This window comes from Alexandromys fortis, unplaced genomic scaffold (genome assembly GCF_014885135.2).
Source record: "Alexandromys fortis isolate MF-2015 unplaced genomic scaffold, M_Fortis_MF-2015_v1.1 scaffold_69, whole genome shotgun sequence".
Classification (NCBI taxonomy): Eukaryota; Metazoa; Chordata; class Mammalia; order Rodentia; family Cricetidae; genus Alexandromys; species Alexandromys fortis.
The window spans coordinates 1,785,201-1,800,652 of record NW_026067951.1 but is presented as its reverse complement, the minus strand read 5'-3'; the positions used below and the strand labels follow the sequence as shown (position 1 = coordinate 1,800,652).

At 45.5% G+C, this 15,452-nt stretch overlaps 1 protein-coding gene across 2 annotated transcripts in view; it reads right to left on the bottom strand.

The window, feature by feature from the left end:
- Positions 1 to 15,452, bottom strand: part of Frmd4a (FERM domain containing 4A) — a 312,601-nt gene that overhangs the window by 288,079 nt on the left and 9,070 nt on the right. The window lies entirely within an intron of this gene.

Genomic DNA, 15,452 nt, shown 5'->3' with positions numbered 1-15,452 from the left:
CAGAGGAATCTCAGGCTTGCTCATTAGCACATGTAATCCCATATTTGGGTCTGGAAAATGTCCCAGCTTTGACAAGGACTCACCATGACGTCACTGTTTCTGATCCTCAGAACCCCAAAGACCCACTTAGGTCAATGTTACAAACTTATATGTCCTCAGGGTGAGACGTAGGAGAATAACTTTCAAAAATGCTTGGACATGTCTATAAAAATATTTTGGGTCCCTGGGAAAATATGAGAGATGCAGGAGCTGCCCTCTGGCTTAAGTAATCAGGAGCAGTGAGCCAAGAGCTATCTTTAGAAATATTTCCTCCAAGCTCTCAGAACCATCACAGGAGAGCGATTCTATAGCTGAAAAAATGATGTCATGTACCCATTACCCCCTGTTAGGAAAGCAGACTCTCACATCCACCCCAGGCCTCCACAGAAACAGCCATCAGGGCTCCCTAGATTAAATCAGTTCAGGCCTGAACCAGAAATTAAATGCTTTAATCTCTTCTTGGTTGGTTTCCATGGAACTCAGTGAATAAAGATGGCTTTTGAGTATAATATATTTTCCAAGCATATGTTTATGTAATCACAGCCTTAAATTGAAGCAAAACAAAACAAAGCCAAACAAACCCCACAGGCCTTGTTTTGTTTAGGAGCTACAAACACTCACAGGAGCAACGGGTCTGGGGTTTGTCAATAGTAAAGTTCTAAGGGGAGGCTCCTCATTGACGGAGAGATGGGCTGTTGGCTCCAGAGACTGTCTTGACGGCCCCAGATCCACTTCCCTTCCACAAAGAAGCACTGAGCTCATGGGAGAGTCACCTAGAGGGTCATCAAACACTCTTCCTCTGGAAAGGAGCCAGAGAGACTTCGAGATTTGTCTGGATGCTGGGAAGAGGGCCAGGGACAGCAGTGAGGGAAAGTTCTGTTAGTGAGAAGCAGGTAGATGCTAGAAGAGATAAAAATACTTAGTTCTAGCTGGGCAGTGGTGGCGAATGCCTGTAATCCCAGCACTCAGGAAGCAGAGGCAGGAGGATCTCTGTGAGTTCGAGGCCAGCCTGGTCTACAAGAACTGGTTCCAGGGCAGTCAACAAAGCAACACAGAGAAACGCTATCTTGAAAACCCGAAACAAAACAAACAAAGCAAAATAAAACAAAACACTTAGTTCTTCCCTATAGTTTCAATTCTTTTGAATCATTGGCCAGACTTGGGGTAGTCTGTCATTTATAGTGAGACAGCTAGGAGGGTGTTTTTGTTTTTAAATAATAGAGTTTTCTAGTCGTCTCTTTTGTCTTTAAAACTGAAAGCAGTGAAGTTTTCTATATTTAGTATCTTGAACTTAACAGGAATATAATTATCACTGGATGATTGTGTGCGTGTATGTGTGTGTGTGTGTGTTTGTGTCTGTTGTATGGAACCAAGGGCCTTGAGTGTATCAGGCAATGTACTGTGCTATCCATCCCCAGTCCAGAATATGCATTGTGAAGTGGTCTCAAGCCCAGGCATTGTGTCAAAAGTGTCACTGAGTGCTGAACTCTCGACTCCTAGAAGCTCGGAGACACGTCTGGTTCTCAAGGGCTACATTCTAACATGGCTGTGCCAAACATCTTTGTTCTTGTTCACCACACTGTCTGTTCAGCTGGCCCCCTCCACCCATGGGCTTCACATCTTGTAACCAATTGTAGAATCAAAATATTTTTTAAAGATTTTACTGGTCCTGAATATGTATTGACTTTCCTCGTCATTATTCCTTGCTAATGTAGTACGATAGCTATTTACACAGGATTTGCATTCATTACGTGGCATAAGTGATGTAGAGATGTTCTTAAAGTGCGTGGGAAGATATACATAGGCTCTATGCAAATAGCATTCTGTTATATATCAGTGGACTTGAGCATCGATAGATCTTGGCTTCTGCAAGGGTCTAGGAATAAATCCCCCATGGCTATAGAGAGATAACTGTTCTTGATAGGGAAATCTCAGGATAGAAATTTATAGACACTAGATTGCATTGCTAATAATTTTAACAAATTTTCTCCCACTATAACAATGACAATCATTACAGCAAAACAACCCAAGCAGCAACCATGAATTATCTGTACTGAGTCGGGGATCTGGATTATCAATGAATGAAAACTTTGTATGGTACATTCAAGTGAGACAGGACCAGAATTCTTTGCTGTGTATAGAATCAGGTCTGTTTTAGACTGGAGTTATTACTGTAATAGCTGTTTAGACTTCTGTTGAAGAATTTAAGTTGAACTTCCTCATTAAGAATTCTTACAGATTAAAATATTTATTTAGGTTTCTGCCTTTTGGGACCATTTAAATTAGCTAGCCATAGACGATATGATATATTTGGAACCCATGGCTAATTGAGGATGATAACTATGGGCTGGGAGTTAGTAACAGACTGCAAATGAAGAACCAATTATCTAGGGGCTGGACATCTAGGCAAACTATAGATATTGAGACAGGGGCATAGACATCATTCATAATTCAAAGGTCAAAGCTAGTAAGTTCAAAGCAGTCAAACAAAGTATCTTGAATAATGAATCCAGAAGAACAGAAATTAGATGAATCAATAGCTAATATACTTTTAAAAAAATGGATGCAGTGGGTCACGGCGGTGCACATGGATAAGCAAATACTGAAGAGGACAGGGCAGGGACATCACAGATGTGCCCAGACTGGATACACCATTCGGGGCTTGGTAAAGTATCTGCCTTGCAGAAACGAAGGCTTGGATGTGCTCTTTCCCGCCCACTTAAGAAGCCAGGTGTGGAGCACACGCTGATAATCCTAGTACTGGGGGCGGAGGGTGCGAACAGCTGGTGAAGAGACCCTGTCTCAGAATTAAAAGTGGACGACACCTGAGGAACACCACTAGCGGCCGTTCTCTCCCCTCTACCTGAGCATGCACTCAAATGGATCGGACCTTGTTGTTTCTGCCGACACCAGCGGACTTCCTACCCTCTGGATTAGGGTAGTGGTCAAGTTCTTTGTGTGACATCCAGGACCTACAGATGGAAGTGGGTGAGTGGCAGGGGAGATGGAAGTAAAGTCACGCCCTCTGCCTCTGTCTTCTATTGGCTGTCTATAACTTCCTATTTCTGTGTCTCTCCCATGTCTTGCCAATTTCTGAAATAGGACACGGGGATCTTATAAATGTTATATTTACTTAACCCAAGGCCTGATATATCCTTGAATTTCCAAGGAGCCCTTTCCCCTACGTGGAATAAATAAAGCAAAGCTCGTCTTCTACCCCAGCTGAGGCACCTCCACAAGTAGGGAACTAAGGGTCAGGTATATAAGGATGGAAAGCAATGGAAATGGAATGGTCTTTGATTCGAGGGGAAATGTAATTACATCCTCCCAGTCCACAAAAACATGTGAATATCTATAAGGAACACTGTAGACCACCTTGCTTGATTAGCTGTATATATATATATATATATAGCATATATAAGAATGACATGTTTTCCTTTAAAAAAAAAAGTCTTTGTGTGAACAATGGAGGTGAACTTCCACAGAAGCAGAAAGGAGTTGGAGGTAGGATTATTTTCCCTCAGTGAAGAACTAAAAGCAATGGTTTCAGATTCAGAGACCCCAGGGGTACATAGGAACTAAGTACCTTCAGTAAATGTCTCTTAATAAGGCAGAATCAGTGACCTCACTGTGCCTTGGGACTGTGCTTCCCATAAGTTAATCACCAAGGATGGGGAGGTCTGAAGTTTCAGATCTTCCTATTCTGTTCATTGTGACCAAGGCCTTGTTAGTGTGGGTTCCGTTCCTCAAGGCCAAGTTCAATGGACAAGACCCACAGAGCGCATCAGAGTGGCCTGAGAGTCAGATTACAGGCTGATTTAGGTTGTAACTCCATCAAAATGGCCTTAAACATAGGTGGGCTTCAGGAAGTAGAGCTGAGTTATTTGGGGTGGACAGGGGAACAGAGTCTGTGACCCTGGCAGACTTGACCTCTGTTGGAAAGTAGGAAGCAAAGCAACCAGAGTTACCTGAATTCACGAGGGTCTTCGGCCCACCCCAAACCAGCTACTACAAAGCTGTGGAGTAGGCCATTGTTGACTGCTCAAGTCAACCATGCGTGACTGACAGCCTGCTAATGTCTCGGTTTTCACACCTGGTGCTGGCATGGCTGTTGTGGGAGATTGTCAATTCAGCCAAAGTCCCTACAGCTCTGGAAATCTCCACTGCATGAACGAACAAGATGGCAGCCCCTCACTGGACCACAGCTCCCTTCTTCAGGGACCAGCAGTTCAGCCAAGGCACCAACCCCATCCTACCTGATGGTGCCTTTCCTGTAGCCTCTTGGTGGTCAGCTCTACATCCGAAAGAACCACCTGGAAGCCTTCTACTTGGGCCCTTTCCCTTGGGATTCTGATCTTAGTGTCTTGGGCGAAAAACTTGGAATTGCTTATAGGCACCACCCTAGGGCTTCTATCATAGAGCTGAGGAAGAGAATCACTCCCTGATAGGCCTCAAGGTCACTGTATGGCACACAAGTTCCTCTTACTCATGGTGTTGCTGAAGTTCTTTGCCAGCCATGGCCAGAATCATAATTACCTGGAAGCTGCGCTAAAACATCTCTGAGTCTTCTTGTTTGTGACTCAATAGATTCCTGCTAGGAATCTCATTTCTCTCTCATTTGTGTGTGTGTGTGTGTGATTGTGTGATTGTCTGTGTGTGTGTGTGTGTGTGTGTGTGTAGGCCAGAGGAAAACCTCAGAAAGTGTTCTAGAGGAGCACTCCTCCTCCAGAGCTGCTCACCCTGTTTTGTTTGGTTTGTTTGTTTGGTTGGTTTTTTTTTTTTTTTTTTTTTTTTTTTTTGGAGATAAAGCTCAGCAAGTAGGTAGGCTGGCTAGCCCATAAGCCCTCGGGATCTGCCTGTTACCACCTAACCAGTGATTGGATTATAAGAGAATACCGCAATACTTAATTGTTTTTACATGGGCCCGGGAGACCAAATTCAGATCTTCAAGTTTGCGTGACAAATGTTTACCAATGGAGCTATTTCCTAGTTCCTCCTTTGTTTATTTGTTTGCTTTTGTTTTGTTTGAGACAGGCTCTCACGTAGCCCAGGGCTGACCTCAAACTCTTCATGTAGCTTATGCAATGCTAGGACTGAACCCAGAGCTGAACACACTGTAAGCAAGCACTTTATCAACTGAGCAACATCCCTAGCCCTGAACGGGCTTCTTAATGATACAATATTTGGTCCATAGGCTCCTCAACATTAGGAATGGAGCCATAAAAAAACAAAACAAAACAAAACCCCTGAATCACTCTCTTCTTCGTCCCTGTGGACTTGAGAAGGCCAAGCCAGAGAACTCAGAGAGTGTTTCAACTGTTTAGACAGAAGTGATTCATCCACGGGTCATGGACTCAGCTATCTCTTGCCTCTCCTCCATGACCACAAGGAAACCGCAGCCTTAGACACTCAGTTCTTTATCTCTGAACAAAAAGAACATGATTGCTGCTGATCATGGGACCCAACTTCCTGTCATTAAGAAGGACATCCTACCACTTAAGAGAGCAGGCTCCTAAGCCAAGCCAAAAGTCTGATGATTTCAGACTTTGCTTCCCACCTACCATTAACTAGGTCACAGCTGTAAGGGGAGAGGAGAAAAGAATTACACCCTAAGGCAGGAGGACTTACCCTCCTCTGTGGTTGAAAAACAAACACTTTGTGCGGAGCCCTCCCCTTCTCTGCTCTCAGTGCAACAAAAACAAGTATATTGGAGGTGGGAGAGAAAATAACATAGGAAGGCTGTGGAAATGGAAATGGTAAGAGTGCTAGCTATGTAAGCAGGGGGACCTGAGTTCGAACAAAACCCCAGCGTCCACATAAGAGGTGGGATGTGCATGTATGTAACCTCAGCACTGGAGGACGAAGGCCAGGAGATCTCTGGCCAGCCAGCCCAGCTGCAATGAAGAGCTTCAGGTAGAGACCATCTCAAGGGACTGGGTAGAACATCACAGAGCAGGACGCCTAAGTCCTTCTTTGAATTCTGTATGCACTTGCTGTATACATATGTATGCATATCACACACACACACACACACACACACACACACGGCGGGGGCGGGGGAGGAGGTTAACTGACAGCCTGCTAATGTATAGTCTCAAGCCTGTTTATTTAATATTTGTTCAAAATATAGAGGAAATGAAGATAATCTTTGGACATACAGGCACAGTTTGCTTGAGTCTGTGCAGAGAACTTCTGCAGGATTAGACAGAATCCAGAATGATCCAGGTTTGCTGTCGAGGGCTCCAGAGTTTTCAGGGCTTCGGATGGTTTAGATCTGTATGCTTTCCTGCCTTGGCACGTGCGAACACCTCCAAGACCTTGATAGGCACCAGGGGAGAAGAGAGCTTTGCAAAGGGAAGAATAGTCTTAAGTACCCACAGCCTCCAAGGAAATAATACATTCCAGAAAGGGCTCTCTTAGTGTGCTGAGTCCCTTTCTTTCTCACCTATGACCACCAGCATCATGGATGTCACTCTTCATGGAGTGGGTCACACAGTCACCGCTAACCTTGCCTGAATGTTCAGATAAGATGGCCATGGCAAAGACAGTAAATTGATAGATGATAAAGAGGGAGAAGAGAGAGAGAGAGACAGAGAGAGAGTAGGGGCAGATCGCTACAGATAAACGATAGAGAGGTCACAGAGGGGTACCCGTCTTCTCCCCGCTCTGGAACAAAGTGGAAAAAGAACACTAATCAGGCTGGGGAGGTAGCTCAGTCAAGCAAACGCTTGCTCTGCAAGCTGATGATCCAAGTCTGAGCCCCTAAACCCATGTGAAACAGCCAGGAGTAGCGGCATGTACTTAAAATGCTCATAATCCCAGAACTGGGGAAGAAATAGATCCCTGGGGTTTGTTGTCAACCTAGCCTAAGTGGTGGCTTCCTGTCTCAAAAAAGGAAAAAGACAAAATGGTAGATCTTGAGACTGACACTTGAGATTGTCTTCTGGCCTTCACATGTATAGGTACACACATGCATGTAGGTCTGTGCATAGACTGTGTGTGTGACAGACAGATAGACAGACAGACAGACAGAGAACAATAATCTGTGAATAGATGCAGACATGGAGGACCTTGACCATTACTTAGAAGTATCCTCCTGGTCCCCAGCATCCGCTGATACTTGGGAACCTATGAGAAATCTGCTTTTGACAAGATCCTGAGTGACTCCTTTGCATATGGAAACACTACTTACCATAGCAGCCTAGTGTAAAGATTTTCAGTGACTTTGCTTTTAGCTATGACAATCTCCCCGGTCTCTGCCCTCAGGAAAGTATCTCCAGTAGAGACAGATCTTACAAACACAGAGGCCAGGGGGGCTGAGTCTTTCCTGCCCCCTAGTGGCACACCCTACCTCTACCACTTGGTTACAGTGGCCTAGGTTTCCATGAGAGTGTCAGGGACCCCAACACCCAGAGGACAGAGGTCACCACTGTGAGTCCTTTCCTCCCTCCCTCTCTTCCTCCCTCCCTTCCTCCCTATTGTCATGTAGGGGATAGAACTCAAGCATGCTAGGCAAGCACTCTATCAGTGACCCACATCCCAGTATCAAAATATAGATTTCCATCCCCATACTTAAAAGAAAAAAATATGAGCACATAAATATATAAATAAACAGAGCCAACCAATCAGGCAAACAAAACAAATGGTTCAAGCTCAGATTCCAGGAATGGACATGGGACTGGGTAAGAAGATAGACAGGGATGTGGGGTATATAACATATAGGAAATATAAGACAAAGGGAGAGATGGAAGTGGCCCCATAGCATCACAGAGAAGACAAGGACAGCAGTACCATGGGAATTTTAGCTAGCCACCACCAGATACATGCCAACACTCCTCGTTCAGCATAATTCAAACTCTGTGTGTATGTGGTACTGGTACTGAGTGCTCAACTGCTTCCCCAATCCTCTTCTGCCTTTAAACTTTGAAATAGGGTCTCATTAAGTTGCCCAAGCTAATCTTGAACTGATTGTAACCCAGGTGATTCTCCTGCCTCAGCCTCTAGAGTAGATGGATCATAAGCCTGCATCTTTAGACTGTGTCACCACTGTCATTTAAAGATTTAGTTACTTTTTTTTGAGACAGGGTTTCTCTGTAGCTTTGAAGCCTGTCCTGGAACTAGTCCTTATAGACCAGGATGACCTCGAACTCACAGAGATCCACCTGCCTCTGCCTCCTGAGTGCTGGGATTAAAGGCGCGCACCACCATCGCCTAGCTAAAGATCTGTTTACTCTTAGCCACCACGCCACCCTAAAAGACACTTTCTCGGTAGTTTCAGCACCAACGATCTCATTCCTGTGCCAGCTCCTCCCAGTTCCCTCCCGAAAAGCTCTTGGGGTTCAGATTGCCTGAACTTGAACCTAGAATCTGGCCAGAGTAATCCTGGAAAATGATTTCATCTCTCTGTACTCTGTGTCTTCTTCTAAAAGTGGGGGGTGTCAACACAGCTAACCTTCCAGGGGCTGTGTGAGGATCAGATACACCCATACAGGACACACAATGCCCTCATCTTTAGAGTAACAGGTCAATTAGAGCATGTTCTTTCTAGTTTTTCCTATCTAGAGAAGGTCCTTGGAGCCTTCATAACTTTAGGTGTGTATGAATTTACTGCTGGCCATGTTCCTGAAGGCATGGGACTGATCAGTCTCGAGGGGAGCCTGGGGCAGAAGGAGGTGTGAGACTGAGAAACTGTGAGTGAAAGCCGCCAGGGTCGGACTGTTCCTACCCTAAAGGGCCGCTACCCAGTGAATGCATTTCCCTCCTCATTCACCCGCCCCTGTGGTACAATCTGGGAGGGGGGTCGCCTAGAAAAGCAGGGCAGAAAATGCATAACTGGATATTTGGTCCTTGACCCTTGTTCACCCTGTGACGCCCCTCCAGGGTGGAAGTCAGAGAGTCTTCTCTGTCTTCATCCTTGGTCAGTGTCTTGGCCACGTGGCAGTCATCAGGGAGCCTTGTCCTGCTTCCTATATATTCTACTGAGCAGTGGGCTGGGAGTGTCCCAATAGCTAAGCAAGATGGAGAAATGGTCAGAGCTCACATCTTAAAGTCAGGAGCTTTCAGACACTTGCAGGTAATAGAATCCACCCTCAGGGCTGAGCTCTTTCTTCTTTTCTGAGTAATCCTGTCTTGTGACTAAAGTCTCTTAGCCTTTTACCCTTTGTCCCCCTCTTATATTTCCCCACGAAAACCAACATGAGATGCTAGGTTCTGGGAATGGGTGGTTCATGGATGGTAAGCAAAATGAAAGCCAAGTATCTGTCTGGAAGGGGTACAAGGCTAATGACTCCTTGCTCCTCTGGACAGTGAGGTAGCTTCTCTGCTGGGGAAGGGTTAAGACCGAGCACCCATAATGGAATGAACAGATTTCACCCAAACACAAATGCACACAGCAATTCTCTTGGACTGGTAAATGTGACTTCCTTCTAGTTCTCGGCCCCAGCTCACATGGCAAGGCAGTAAGTTTTTCCCAGGGAAGTGCTGTTGTTTGTGCATCTGATAGTTGGGGGCAGCAGATTACAAGGACAGCAAAAATTCCAAAGGAAAAGAACAGAGGTGTCGAGTGAAAAGGACCCACCCGCAGGAGGCTGCCTGAATCCTGGTGGGAAAGGAAAAGCCAAAACCCTCTGACTTTCCAGCCTTCATGCCAGCAAGGGTACGATCTAGAGAAGACATGGTGCAGGAACACTAGCTTGTCCTAGGAGCAGGGCGCTGGGAGACACTTTATGAGAGCATGTCACTGTGCGATGGGGACCTCGTCTACCATGTGATCCCTAGAGAACCCCTTCAACTCAGGGTATGCTGAGACTCCAGGTCCCTCTGGCACACAATGGGGTGAGGTACAGTGACTTTGTCCTGTCGGGGCTAGCATTCCAGATGAATTCATCCCGCCCTGGGAAGAAGAACAGCCTTGTTCGGACCATGGTGTTCCCATGTCTCAGCTTACCCAGGAGCGTTCTCCATACACCTGCTGAGACAATTCGTTCTGCCCAGAGAAAGGAAGTTGCAGACTCTGTTCTACTTTTCCCTCTTCTCAATGGACTGGGTTTTCTTTGGGTCAATTTTTTCAATAGAAACACACACAGAAAAGGAAAAGTAGTGGATCCCATGACGCATAGAAAGGAGTGTCAACAAATTCATGTAACCGTGTTTACAAAACTAAGAGTTAAACAGAAAGTAAGGATAACGTAAGGTCGAGGGACGAGCGAGTTACATGGATGACATGAATGTGAAAAGGCGTTACAGAGCTCGGCCTCGACTGAAGTCTCAAGGTTTCTGGCAGCCAAGGTGATAAGGATGAACATACAGTCACACACTTACTTTCTGCAAGGAAATGATAGGATGGAGTGAATGAACTCCACGTGGCACAAAGAGGACTTGTCTTTAATGGTCAGTTGAAAAGATTTCAAGTGTGTGTATATGTGCATGTGTCTGTGCATGTGTGTATGTGTGTGCATGTTTGTGTGTGTGTGTGTGTGTATGTGTACATTGTGTAGAGTCCAGAAATCATCCTTGGGTATTGTCCCTCAGAAACTGGTCATTTTGGTTTTTGAGACCGGGTCTCTCACTGGGACCTGGGGCTCACTGATTAGGTTAGACTCTTTGGTTAGGGAGTTCCAGGGATCTGCCTGTCTACCCTCCTAGTTCTGTGATGACGACTGTGTGCCACCCTGCCCAACTTTCTTAGTGGGTGCCAGGGGTCTACCTCAGGTCCTCGTGCTTCTGTGTGAGCACTTGTCTGCCTTAGCTGTGTTCCCAGTCCCCTTTCTGAACAGGGGGCATCTTACCATTCCTTCCTTATCCATACACACTTTTAGGTTGTTCCCAGAATTCCTGCAACTTCTCCAGTGTGTGCCCACACTCCAGACTCTCCTCCTCCTCTGAACGTGCTTCTTTCTCCTCAAACCCTCTGACTGCTACCTGCCTATTTTAGCTTCAATCTCTTCAGCAGAATCTGCAAGACTTGTGACTTAACCTGTCTGTGGGTTTTGCTCGAGAGATCAAGACCAGCAGCCAATTCTGGAGCTTTCCTTTTTTTTTTTTTTTATTATAGCCTCTTCGATGCCCACTCATATCTGTGTCCTGTCCTGGGTTACTTGGTGGCCCAGAATTTATTGTCTCATATCTTCAAGAAGAGATTACCTACCAGCCTCCCCAGATAAAGATGAATTAAATCCTAACACCAAAAAAGTTTTGAACAGTGAACTGAGAAAATATGGCTCAGGTCTACTGATATTTATTGTTTAATTTAATAAGGATACAGTGTGAAGGCATTAAAGTAATAAATGGCTGGCATTGTCCTTGCTGGGTTTCTGTCGGGTATCGGGTGTCCCCAGGAAGCTACGGGTCTACTGCTGCAAGGTGCTTAATCACTCATCGCTTTATCTGGCAGCAGGCAGAAGGGGGGATGTTCTGGGGTTAAAATGAAAGGGATCAATCTCGGCTCTGGGTATGACAAGCAAGAGCGGACACTCAAAGGGCCCGTTTGAGCAGCCTGACTTGTCCTCTCCCTCGGAGTGTTCCTCTTCAACACCAAGGTAGGATGAAAAGCTCCCGAGGCTAGAGCCAATGCTGCCATCGGCCAAAGGAGGTGTAAATTGCTCAAGTCCTCGCTCAAGGACTTGGCTGACCCCCAGAATTCCGCTCCATCTAGCAGAAAGCAGACGACTTAGACGGAGAGGTTTCCGTGTGGTGGTTATCAGTCAACCACATGGACCGTAAACAAACGTCAGCTCAGTTGTGGTGTTGGCTGCTGGCCCTGAATACTCCTGACCCGATCATTTTAGCTGCAAAATCCACCGCTAGGTGACTGCCTTATTGGACGGAATAGTTTGTTTTGGACTAGTGTCTGAGATACTGGGGAAGCCCCTGGCTCAAACAAAAGAAGGATGTGGCTGGTACCAACCCGGTCCCATCAGACGATAATCAGACCTGGTGTTCACATTCAGCTGCTCAAATTTTCATCCCCCTCATCCTCCTGCTGGTTAAAGTGCTGCTCTCTGCAGCCTTCCCACTCCCTAGAGCTGAAGGACATGATTCAATTTATGCAAATGTGTTTAGAAATTTGCATTGACTTGTCAAAAGAATTTTTATACAGCCAATAATATTCCAGTTTAACAGTAAGATGATATAATTCCAGTGGAAGGCCCAAAGGTCTATTCCCAGGCTAGTTTACTTGTACTGAGATCTCTTTTTGATGAGCTCCAAAGCTGTGGGGATGGAGAGAGGGCACAGCCACTGAAGGTGGGTTGGTATTTATTTTCTTGTGGAGAGAGTGGGCACCTCGTGGGACATGGTTATGTTTCGCATGCAACAAAAGATGGTATATAGCAGATCTCTCTTTTGCTTTCATCGTCATGCACATGCACATACATGTTTCCTAAACCAGGAAAATTCAGGCTGTAGATAGCTCAGAGGTAGAGCACTTGCCTGGTATTTGCAAAGCCATGGATTCCATCCCTAGCGCTTGAAAAAGGAAAGAAAAGAGGAATAATCCAGGCAAGCCTGGAATATAAGGCACGAAAGAGCCTTTAAAAAAGCATAGGGGTCTAGGCTGGTGAAATGGATTAGCTGTTTAGAGCATTGGCTGCTCCTCAAGACGACCCACATCCAATTCTCAGCATCCACAGTGTTGGTAACAACCATCTGCAACTCCAGTTCCAGGGGATCTGACACCTTCTTCTGGACTTTGTGGCCATTGCAGAGTCACAGTACACAGATATTCCTGGAAGCAAAGCACCCACACACATAAAATAAAATGTAAAACAAATGAATAAATTACAGGAGTTGAGGCCATGGATCAGTTGGCAAATCCCTGGCCATGCAAACAAGAGGCCCTGAGTTTGGATCCCATAGGAAACGCCAGGTGTGCTGGCAAGCATCTGCAATCCCAGCTCTGGGGAGGCAGAGACAGGCAGATTCTTGGAACTCACTAGCCAGCCAGCTTAGCTGAACAGGCGAGTTCTAGGTTCAATGAGAGGCCTTGTCTCAGAAGAATAAGGTGCAGCCATGAAGAAAGACACCTGGTGTTGCCCTCTGGCCTCCACATGCCCGTGCACACACATGTGTCTACATGCCCGTGTGCTCAGACTCACGGAGCATGTTCCTATGCTGCTCCCATATATACATTTTTTTTTGAAAACGCCCCATAAGATTTCCTTTTGAAAAGCTTGAAAACAGGAACACCAGGTGCCCTGGGGCAACGTTGAACGGAAGCTGCTTCAATTCCTGTGTCCCTCCCTTACTGCTCAACATGAGCAGCAATGGCAGTCTGATTCTATAATTCCTGTATGGGACCCTAGTTTACAGAATGAGCGGCACAGACAGGGTTAAGATGAAGGATTGGGCCCCATGGATACAATACAAGGTGAAATAAACTCGCTGATGGCCTGTTTCTCATGACCGGATCTCCACAGATAAGCTTTCTTATCCTGCAGGGTCCTTTGCTAAGAGACAGTAACTGTGTTCTTCATGCATCTTACAGCCATGCAATGGGAAGGAAGAGGCTACTTTAGTTTTGGGGAATGCTGGTCCAATACTGGATAGGAAGGAATCCAGAATACACCGTCATAGAGTAAAGGGTAAGGCCTGGAAATGGCTAAGTGGGTAAAGCGCTCCAGTGTAAGCAGGAGACCTGGGTTCCTGGTACTCATACATCTAGAACATACATCTAGAACATACATCTAGAACACACATCTAGAGCTCCAGCACTGGAATGGGGGGCAGAGATTCCTGGGGGGCTGACAATCAGCCAGGCTAGAGAACCAAGGTCCAGGTTCAGTGAGAGACCTCGTCTCCAGAGAAAAGGTGGGAAAAATAAGTAAGGCCCCATTGCTTCAGAGCAGATTTGGCATCTGGAAAGGCGTTACTCACTGTTCATAGACAGCACATTTCATTGTGACAACATGACGTGGAAGAAAATGGCTGGCTCACTGGGACCCTAATTTTTTAAAATTGAATATCTTTGTTTTTGAGATTTTATACATGAGTTTATATTGTTGTTTCCACACCCCCTTTAGTTTGTTTGTTTATTTTATTTTATTTTCTGAGGTCGAGTCTTGGGTATCCCAAGCTGCTCTCAGATTTCCTACGCAGACAAGGGTGGCCTTACATTTCTGATGCTGTTTTATCCTAATTCTCCTGGAGTTCTAGACCACACCTGGTTTATGTGGTCCTGGGGATTGAGCCCTGGACTTCACACATGTTAAGCAAACACTCTTCTAACTGAGCTACATCCCCCGCATCTAAGTTCTTTTATTTAATAAGGCACTAATTTCAGTCTTGAGGGCAAGCATTCTGCCCCCGATACCAGCATCATGGGGGTTGGGATTTTAACATACACAGAGGGGAAGATATGTAAACACCTAAATCATAGCATATTGGGTTAGCAGTGAGTCAGAACCCAGCACCCACATAGCTGCCCATGTAAATGATCCTGTCCCTGAAAGGCAGCAGTGTGAAAACAGCTCTGGTGACTCAGCTGCACCGAGATCTAGGATATGCAACGGGTGTGCAATGGGTGTCCAATGGGTGTGCAACAGACCAATTCACAAAACCAACCCCAGATGGGGGTGGGGCTCACTTCTCTGTCACCTTTTAAACTTATCTTAATTGACTTGAATACATGTGTTGTCATTAGAGGCCTTCATCATCCCCGAGAGAAACTTCTCATGGGTGGGATCTGCACATGGATGCTGGCACAGCTTTCTCTCAGCTCAGGGGACAGAGAAGAAGAACATTTTCTTCTACAAGGTTCACGAATGTCCAGTAACATAGATTCTCATGTCAAAGACTGGATTCTGTTCCCATTTGATTCAAATTTATTTTCTTTTACAGACTGTGTCTAAATGCCCCAATTCAGAGTCCAAACTAGGACTTACTCGTTTTGGACATTGTATAGCTGGTTTGGCCCTAAATTATACTTTCTAAATATATTCTGGGATTCAGCTGGCTTTTGAAGCCCTGACACATAATTATATCAAGACATTTTAAAACCTATTTTCTTATAGGCAAAACCAAAACCAAATGAAAGAGCTTTTCCTTAGGATATAGGCCAAGGATGCTGAGACAAGACGGTGGAACAGTGGCTTGGTACAGGTGACCCCATAAGATACTGAAATCTTTCATCCATCCTTTCTTTGACTACTCTCTGAAAGTAACACTGGAAAAGGCGGACAAGCTTGGATGCAGTGACTTAAAGTGGGGGAGGTGCTATTAACTGACCTCTGTGGGCTGGGGTGACAGCTTAGTTGGAAAAGTACTTGCTCCACAAGCATGAAGACGCCTGTTCTCCAGAACCCACCTTAACAACAACGAAGAAGAAGAAGAAGAAGAAGAAGAAGAAGAAGAAGAAGAAGAAGAAGAAGAAGAAGAAGAAGAAGAAGAAGAAGAAGAAGAAGAAGAAGAAGAAGAAG